This window comes from Heptranchias perlo, unplaced genomic scaffold, assembly GCF_035084215.1.
Source record: "Heptranchias perlo isolate sHepPer1 unplaced genomic scaffold, sHepPer1.hap1 HAP1_SCAFFOLD_90, whole genome shotgun sequence".
Taxonomy (NCBI): Eukaryota; Metazoa; Chordata; class Chondrichthyes; order Hexanchiformes; family Hexanchidae; genus Heptranchias; species Heptranchias perlo.
In genome coordinates this window covers 919,387-928,879 of record NW_027139940.1, presented here as the reverse complement: position 1 = coordinate 928,879, position 9,493 = coordinate 919,387, and positions in this window count along the sequence as shown.

The window sequence follows — 9,493 nt, the reverse complement described above, 5'->3', positions numbered from 1 at the left end:
TTCATCAACAGGAAGGGGTATCACTCCATGAACGCCCAGCTCATCTGTGACCACCGCCAGAGATTCCTACACGTGTGCGCCAGATACCCCGGCAGCTGCCACGATGCCTTCGTCCTCAGGGAGTCCGCCGTCCCGCCCATCCTGCAGGCACCCAACGCCGGCAACGGCTGGCTCCTCGGCGACAAGGGGTATCCCCTCCACACGTGGCTCATGACACCTCTGAGGAACCCCATCACCGAGCCGGAGCGTCGGTACAATGACAGCCACACTGCTACCAGGTCTACAATTGAGCAGACCATAGGGCTTCTCAAGATGCGCTTCAGGTGCCTTGATCGTTCTGGGGGAGCGCTCCAATACACACCATTCAGAGTGGGACGAATCATAGTTGTCTGCTGTGCCCTGCACAACATGGCCCAACAGAGAGGGGTGCCGCTGGAGGAGGCCCCATCCACACCCGCCACCCACATTGAGGAAGGCGAGGGCGAGGAGGAGGAGGAGGAGGAGGAGGAGGAGGCGGAGGCGGAGGAGGAGGAGGAGGACGCGCCCGAGGATGTTGGACGACCCATGCGCCGAGCCGCGACTCACCGGGATGGTCGCCGGGCCAGGGACGCACTCATACGTCAACGGTTCTCCTAGAGTCAGACACTGCGAGGCGCTCGCATCTCCTCACCTGCACATGCGAGCGGCCATACCAGCCCCCTCCACTGAAGAGTGCTGCCAGTAATCCTGCACCCACAGCAGTGTGCCCAATGGGTGGCAGCAGGTGTTCGCCGTCATGATGGCCTCCACGGAACGCAACTACTGCACAAGCCGTGGAAGAATGGACGAGAGGTGGCAGGAGTGGTGAGAATAGACTATTTAATATGTGGAATGTGACATCATTTAAGAAACAAAGTACAAAATAATAAACACCCTGGTGTATTCCCTTTGTGATTATAAGGCCTTTGGAATTCTTCTCCGGGAACCCCTACGTGGTGCTACCCCTGTGGCTCCAGCAGAGGTAGTGGCAGGTTGCTCGTCTTCTTGCCTTGACCGGGTAGATGCTTTTGGCGGACGGCCCCTGGGTTTCGGTGCCCGTGAGGGCACCTCCACAGACTGCTCCTCCTGCACCGGGGCAGGGGCAGACTCGGCCACCTGGAGAGGAGGCACCATTGCGGGTGCTGGTTGAGAGGTGGGCGACGGGTGGGACGTGGGGACGCCTTGAGAGGCGTCCCCGCTTCCATGTCCCCGGTCACCATCATCCCTCTCTTGGCCTCGGCCCACATCACCCCTTCCACCCTGCTGGACGGCAGTTTGGATGGCATGTGTGAGGCCTTGCAAGGCCACCCCTAGTGTATCCCTCAGCCTGTTGGTGGCGTCGGAATGTTGCTCACCCTGAATCCGTACAGACGTTGTGAGGGCCTGCAAGGACTCGAAGTGGAGCTGTGCGTGACGCTCGAGGGAGGCCAGCCTGTCCTCCACCGCAGACAGTCCCGCACCTACCTGCGACACTGTGTCGTCGGTACCCTCCTGTGCCTGCGCCACCAATGCCCACATGCAGGAGGTGGACTCCTCCATCGCCTGCGCTATTGTGGACAATGCGCGCGGCACCTCTGCCAGCACCTCAGCAATTAGCTGGTGGCCCTCGACGACTCTCCTTTTCTCTGGTGGCCCCCTGGGTTCAGCATCTGGGTCCGGCTGAGCAGAGCCTGGAGATGAGTGCTCCCTCCGTCGCGGACCCTCCGCGGCTGCCCCTGCCACCAGGGTCTGCTCATGCTCACTCGTGCGCAGTGACTCACCAAGTGCTACCCCAACTAGTTGGCGAGGGGGACCCACCGAGGTGCGTGTCTCTGCGCTGGTGGATGGTTGGCTCTGATGTGACGATGCACCCTCAGAGACCGCCATGTCCTCTGAGGAATCGCCCTCCATGCTCGCTTGATCCAAAGACGCACCTGCAAGAGAACAGAGGGCACTTTGAGGCATGTGGACCAACTTGACAGTGCGCCTGATGGCAGGTGATGATACGGTCACTCGCGATCATGGGTGTTGAGTGTCAGCTTTCCCTTACCGCCCATTTCGGCAGCGACACACTCGCCATCGGCCACCGACAGGCAATGTCGCGTGCGGGCGAGGTCGAGCGCCTCCACCTCTGCATCGGTGAGCTCCACCACTTGCGGCGGACCACCTCCGGTGCGTGCCCTTTCGCGGTTGTTCTTGCTCCTCTTCTCCTGTGAAGGCAAAACACAGATGTGTGAGTGGGTGCGTCTTGCATCGTGAGACGCATCGAGCATCGGTGTGGTTGGGTTGAGCGTGGCGCGGAACGGATGGGAGGAAGTGTGGGCCACGTGCCCATCCCATTGCATGGGGATTGGGGTGTGTGGTAGTGTTCGGGTGGGGTCAGGGACGGTGGGTACTTGCGTGCACGGCGAGGATGGTGAATGAGTGGCTGTGAGGATTGCTGATGGAGCGCAGTGGTGGCTGTGCAGGAGGGGGTTGTGATCTGCTTGGCGTGATGGTGGGGACGGGATGTGGGAGGGTGCGTTGGTGTACTCACCTTGCCAGACCTAGTCAGGTCATTGAAGCGCTTGCGGCACTGCTCCCAAGTCCTTGGGGTGTTGCCCCTGCTGCTCACCTCCGCCGCCACCTCTGCCCATGCCTTCCTGGTTGCGGCGGCAGGGAACTTGCGCCCATCCTCAGGGAAGAGTGTTTCCCTCCTCCTCCTCACGCCCTCCAGCATCAGCTGCAGTGCCAGATCTGAAAAACGGGGCGCAGCCTTTCCCCTTGGTTGAGCCATTCTCCCAGACCTCTTGCTTGCAGCAGGAGGGGCTTTGGGAGACTGCCCCTTTAACTGGAGCTCCGACATCGCGTCGACGGTACTGCGCATGCGCAGCCGGCCGGCACGCAGCTGGGGAGCGCAGAACCCGGAAGCAGGCCTTAATGGGTCCAATTATCCCGCGATCGCGTGGGGGACGCACACAATTACCCGTCCGCGTTTTCGACGCTCCCGGAGGACCACCCGCTGGGAACCCGCAGGCCTGCTAAATTCGAGCCCCTTGTCTCTGTTTGTCCCCATGTCTGTGTGTGTGTCCCTCTCTCTGTCTGTCTGTCTCTCTCTCTCTCTCCGTGTCTCTTTGCCTCGTCTCCCCAGCTCTCTCTCTCTCTTTGTTTTTCTTTCTCTCGCTATCTTTCTCTCTCTATGACTCTCTGCCACTCTCTCCGTCTCTCTCTCTCTGTCTCTATTTCTATTCCTCTCTCACTCTCTCTTCCTCCTTCAACCAGGGAACAGGTTATTCTAGATTGAGTATTGTGCAATGAGAAGGGGTTGATTAATAATCTTGTCGTGCGGGTTTCTTTAGGGAAGAGTGACCATAACATGATAGAATTCTTCATTAAGATGGATAGTGAAGCAGTCCAACCCGAAACAAGGGCCCGAAATCTATAAAAAGGAAACTACGAACGTATGAGGAGTTAGTTGTCTATGATAGTTTGGGAAGCTTTATCAAAAGGAATGATGGTGGATAGGCAATGGCTGATATTTAAGGAACGAATGCATGAATTGGAACAATTTTATACATTCCTTTCTGGTGCAAAAACACAAAAGGAAAAGCGGCCCAACCATCGCTAACAAAAGAAATTAAGGATAGTATGAGATCCAAAGTGGAGTCATGTCAAGTTGCCAGAAAAAGTAGCAGGCCTGAGGATTGGGAGCAGTTTAGAATTCAGCAAAAATGGACCAAGAGTTTGAATAAGAGGGGAAAATAGAATATGAGAATAAACTTGCAAGGAACATAAAAGTGGACTGTAAAAGCTTCTACATGTATGTAAAAAGAAATAAAGATTAGTGAAAACAAATATAGGTTCCTTACAGACAGAAACGAGACAATGTATAATGGGGAACAAGGAAATGGCAGAGCAATTAAACAAATACTTTGGTTCTTTCTTCACGGAAGAGGACACAAATAACTTCCCAGAAAAGCGAGGGAAACAACGGACAAGTGAGAAGGAGGAATTAAAAAAAATAGTATTAGTAAAACAATAGTGCTGGAGAAATTAATGGGATTGAAATCTGATAAACCCCCAGGGCCTGATAATCTGCATCCCAGAGTACTAAAAGAGGTAGCCATGGAAATAATTGATGTGTTAGCTGTCATCTTCCAAAATTCTATAGATTATGGAACAGTTTCTGCAGATTGGAGGGTGGCAAAAGTAATCCCACTGTTTAAAAAAGGATGGAGAGAGAAAATAGGGAACTGCAGACCGTTTAGCCAAACATGAGTAGTAGGGAAAATGCTCGAGTCTATTATAAAGAATGTGATCATAGGACATTTATAAAATATCAACGGGATTAGACAAAGTCAACATGGATTTATGAAAGGGATATCATGTTTGACAAACCTACTGGTGTTTTTGAGGATGTAACTGGTAGAATAAATAAGGGAGAACCACTGCATATGGTTTATTTGGATTTTCAGAAGGCCTTTGATAAAGTCCCACATCAGAGGTTAGTGTGGAAAATTAAAGCACATGGGATTGGTGGTAACATACTGGCATGGATTGAAAATTGGTTAACAGACATGAAATAGAGAGTAGGAATAAATGCGTCTTTTTCGGGGTGTCAGGCAGTGACTAGTGAGGCACCACAGGGATCAGTGCTTGGATCCCAGATATTCACAATATATATCAATGATTTGGATGAGGGAACCAAATGTAATATTTCCAAGTTTGCCGATGATACAAAACAAGGTGGGATCGTGAATTATGAGGAGGATGCAAAGAGGCTTCAAGGCGATTTAGACAAGTTGAGTGAGTGGGGAAATACATGGCAGATGCAGTATTCAGTGGATAAATGTGAAGTTATCCACTTCGGAAGGAAAAACAGAAAGGCAGAGTATTATTTAAATGGTGGTAGATTGGGGAATGTTGACGTCCAAAAGGACCTGAGTGTCCTTGTACATCAGTTACTGAAAGCAAACATGCAGCTGCAGCAAACATTTAGGAAGGCAAATGGTATGTTGGCCTTCATTGCAAGAGGATTTGAGTAGAGGAAAAGGATGTCTTACTGCAGTTATACAGGACCTTGATGAGACGGCACCTGGAGTATTGTGTGCAGTTTTGGTCTCCTTAGCTAAGAAAGGATATACTTGCCATAGAGGGAGTGCAGCAAAGGTTCACCAGAATGATCCCTGGGAAGGCAGGACTGTCATGTGAGGATAGATTGGGTCGACTCGGCCTATATTCACTCGAATTCAGAAGAATGAGTGGGGATCTCATTGAAACATATAAAATTCTGACAGGGCTAGATAGACTGGATGCAGGGAGGATGTTTCCCCTGGCTGGGGGGTCCACAACAAGGGGTCACAGTCTCAGGATACGGGGTAGGACATTTAGAACTGAGATGAAGATAAATTTCTTCACTCAGAGGGTGGTGAACCAGTGGAATTCTCTACCACAGGAGGCTTTGAGGACAAGTCACTGAATATATTTGAGAAGGAGCGAGATAGATTTCTAGACACAAAAGGCGCCATGGGGTATGGGGAGAGAGCGGCAATATGGTATTAAGATAGAGGATCAGCCATGAACGTATTGAATGGTGTTGCAGGCTCGAAGGGCCGAATGGCCTAATCCTGCTCCTATTTTCTATGTTCTATGTTTCCTTCTCTATGACTAGCTCTTCGTGCCTCTCTCTCTCTCTCTCTGTCTCTCTCTGTCTCTCTCTCTGAGTCTCCCTCTCTTTTGCTTATGACTCTCTCTGTCTCTCTGCGTGTCACTCTCTCTGTCTGTCTCTCTCTCCGTGTCTCTCTCTCTCTGTCCATCGCTCTGCGTCTCTTTCTCGCTCTCTCTCTCTCTCTGTCTCTCTGTCTCTGTCTCTCTCCGCCTGTCTCTCTTGCTCTCAGTGCCTCAGTGTGTGCGTGTCTCTATCTGTGTTTCTCTCGCTGTCTCTCTCTTGCTCTGTGTCTCTTTCCTTCTCTCTCTCTGACTCTCTTTGTCTCTCTCTCTCTCTCTCTCTCTCTGTGTATCTGTGCCTCTCTCTTTCTCTTTCTCTCCGGAACCTGATGAAATGTATCCCAGGACGTTATGGGAGGTTAGGGAGGAAATTGCGGGTTCCCTAGCAGAGATATTTGAATCATCCACCGCTACAGGTGAGGTGCCTGAAGATTGGAGGGGAGCAAATGTTGTGCCTTTGTTTAAGAAGGGCGGCAGGGAAAAGCCTGGGAACGACAGACCGGTGAGCCTGACATCTGTAGTGGGTAAGAAGTTGTTAGAGGGTATTCTGAGAGACAGGATCTACAGGCATTTGGAGAGGCAGTGATTGATTAGGAACAGTCAGCATGGTTTTGTGAGAGGAAAATCATGTCTCACGAATTTGATTGAGTTTTTTGAAGGGGTAACCAAGAAGATAGATGAGGGCTGTGCAGTTGACTTGGTCTACATGGACTTTAGCAAAGCCTTTGACAAGGAACCGCATGGTAGGTTGTTACATGAGGTTAAATCTCACGGGATCCAAGGTGAGGTAGCCAATTGGATACAAAATTGGCTTGACGACAGAAGACAGAGGGTGGTTGTGGAGGGTTGTTTTTCAAACTGGAGGCCTGTGACCAGCGGTGTGCCTCAGGGATCGGTGCTGGGTCCGCTGTTATTTGTTATTTATATTAATGATTTGGATGAGAATTTAGGAGGCATGGTTAGTAAGTTTGCAGATGACACCAAGATTGGTGGCATTGTGGACAGTGAAGAAGGTTATCTAGGATTGCAACGGGATCTTGATAAATTGGGCCAGTGGGCCGATGAATGCCAGATGGAGTTTAATTTAGATAAATGTGTGGTGATGCATTTTGGGAGATCGAATCGGACCAGGACCTACTCCGTTAATGGTAGGGCATTGGGGAGAGTTATAGAACAAAGAGATCGAGGAGTACAGGTTCTCTGTACGTGTTTCACTCCATGTGTCTCGCTCTGTTTGCGTCTCTCTCTGTTTCTCCCTCTCATTGTTTTCCTCTTTCTGTCTCTCACTCTCTGTTTTTCTCACACTCTCTCCCTGTCTCGCTCTGTCTCTCTCTGCTTCTCACTCTGTCCCTCTCCCTCTCTGTCTCTCTGTCCGTCTCGCTGTCTCCTTATCTCTCTATGTCTCTATATCTGTCTCTCTCTCTCTCTCCATTTCTCTCTGTCTCGTCTATCTAGCTCTCTCTCTCTGCCTTTCTGTCACTATCAATCGTTTTCTTTCTTTGACTCGCTGCCACTCTCTCTTTTTGTCTCTCTCTTTCTATGTCTCTCTCACTCTCTTCCTCATACTCTGTGCCTCTCTCTCTGTCTCTGTCTCTGTCTCTGTCTGTGTCTTTCTCTGGCTCTGTCTGTCTCTCTATTTTTATCTCCATCTCTGTAACTTTTTCTCTGCCCCTCCCTCTGTCCCTCTCGGTAAGTCTCCCTCTCTCTGTGTATGACTCTCTCTGTCTCTTTCTCTGCGTGTCACTCTCTCTGTCTATCTCTCTCTCAGTGTGTTTCACTCTGTCCATTTCGCTGCGTCTCTTTCTCTCTATCCCTCTCTGTTTCTTTCTCCCTTTCTTTTTGTGTGTGTCTCTCTCTCTCTGTTTCTTTCGCTCCATGTGTGTGTCTCTCTCTGTGTCTGTCTCTCTCTCGGTTTCCCTCTCTCTCTCTTGCTCTGTGTCTCTCTCGCTCTCTTTGTCTCCCTCTTTCCTTCTCTCTCTCTCACTCTCTTTGTCTCTCTCTCTCTGTGTCTCTCTGTCTTTGTGCCTCTCTCTCTTTCTCTCTCTCTCGATCTCTGTCTTGCTCTCTCTATCTCCGTCCCTCTGCCTCTGTCTCGCTCACTGTGCTTCGTTCTTTCTCACCATCTCTCTCTCTCTCTCATTGGCTCCATCTCTCTCTCCGTCTCTCTCTCTCTCTCTCTCTCCCTTTCTCTATCCCCGTGGGTCAATCTCTCTTAGTATCTCTCTCCCTCTCTCTCTGTCCAGAATGACAGAATTGTTACAGCACAACAATTTTATTCCCTTCAATTATTTATCCAATTCCTTTTTGAAAGCCACATTTGAATCTGCTTCCATCACCCTTTCAGGCAGCGCATTCCAGATCACAATTACTCGCTGCATGAAAACCCTTTCCCTCATGTCCCCTTTGGTTCTTTTGCCAATCACCTTAAATCTGTGTCCTCTTGTTCTCGACCATTCCGCCAATGGGAACAATTTCTCTTTATTTACTTTATCTAAACCCGTCCTGATTTTGAACAAGTCTATCAAATCTCCACTTCACCTTCTCTGCTCTTCGGAGAACACAACCAGCTCCTCCAGTCTATCCACGTAACTGAAGTCCCTCATCCCTGGAACCAATCTAGAGAATATTTTCTGCACCTTCACATTATTCCTAAAGTGTGGTGCCCAGAATTGTACACAATTCTCCAGCTGTCGCCAAACCAGCGATCTATAAATGTTGAACAGAACTCCATTGCTTTTGTACCTTTTGTACTCTGTCCCACTATTTATTTGTTTTTTAAACCGATTTCTCACCCTGCACTGCCACGTTCAAACATATGTGCACATTCACCCCCAGGTCTCTCTGTTCCTGCATCCCCTTTAGAATTGTACTATTTAGTTCATATTGCCTCTCCTCGTTCTTCCTGTCAAAATGCATCACTTCGCACATCTCAAAGTTAAATATCATCTGCCGTGTGTCCACCCATTCCAGTAGCCTGTCGAGATCCTTTTAAAGTCTATTACTATAATCCTCATTTTTAATACAGTTCCAAATTTTGGGTCATCTGCAAGTTTTGAAATTGTGCCCTTTACAACCATTAATATACATATAACATTAATATACATCAAAAAAGCAGTGGTCCTACTACCGATCCTCTGTATCTCTGTGAATCCATCTCTCTCTAGGTCTCTCCCTTTGTGTCAATCTATCTGTGCCTTTCTATCTGTCTCCCACCCTCTCTCTCTGTCTCTCTCTCTATCTGTGTATCCCTCTCTCTGTGTATGTCTCTCTCTGTCTCCCTGTGTGTGTGTGTGTGTCTCTCTCTCTGTCTCTCTCTCTCTCTCTATATATATATATATATATATATATATCTGTATATGTCTCTCTCTATCGCTTACTGTGAGTGTCTCTCTCTGTCTCTCTCGCTTTGTGTCTCTCGTTCTGTGTCTGTGTGTCTCTCTCTGTGTCTCCAGCTCTTTGCGTATGTCTTTCTCTGTCTCTCACTGCGTGTGTGTCTCTCTCTGTCTCTCACTGCGTGTGTGTCTCTCTCTCTGTCGCTCTCGTTCAGTTTCTCTTGCTCTGTGTGTGTCTCTCTCTGTGTCACTCACTGTGTCTCCCTCGATGTATCTCTCTCTGTCTATCTCTGTGCATCTGACTCTTTCTTTGTGTCTCTCCCGCTCTCTGTCTCTCGCATCTCTCTGTCTCTCGCTGTGTCTCTCTCCGTGTCTCTCTCTCTGACTCCCTGTGTTTCTCTTCATTTTTTCCTGTCTCTCCGCCCCTCTCTCTCTCTCTGTCTCTCTTTCCCTCTCTC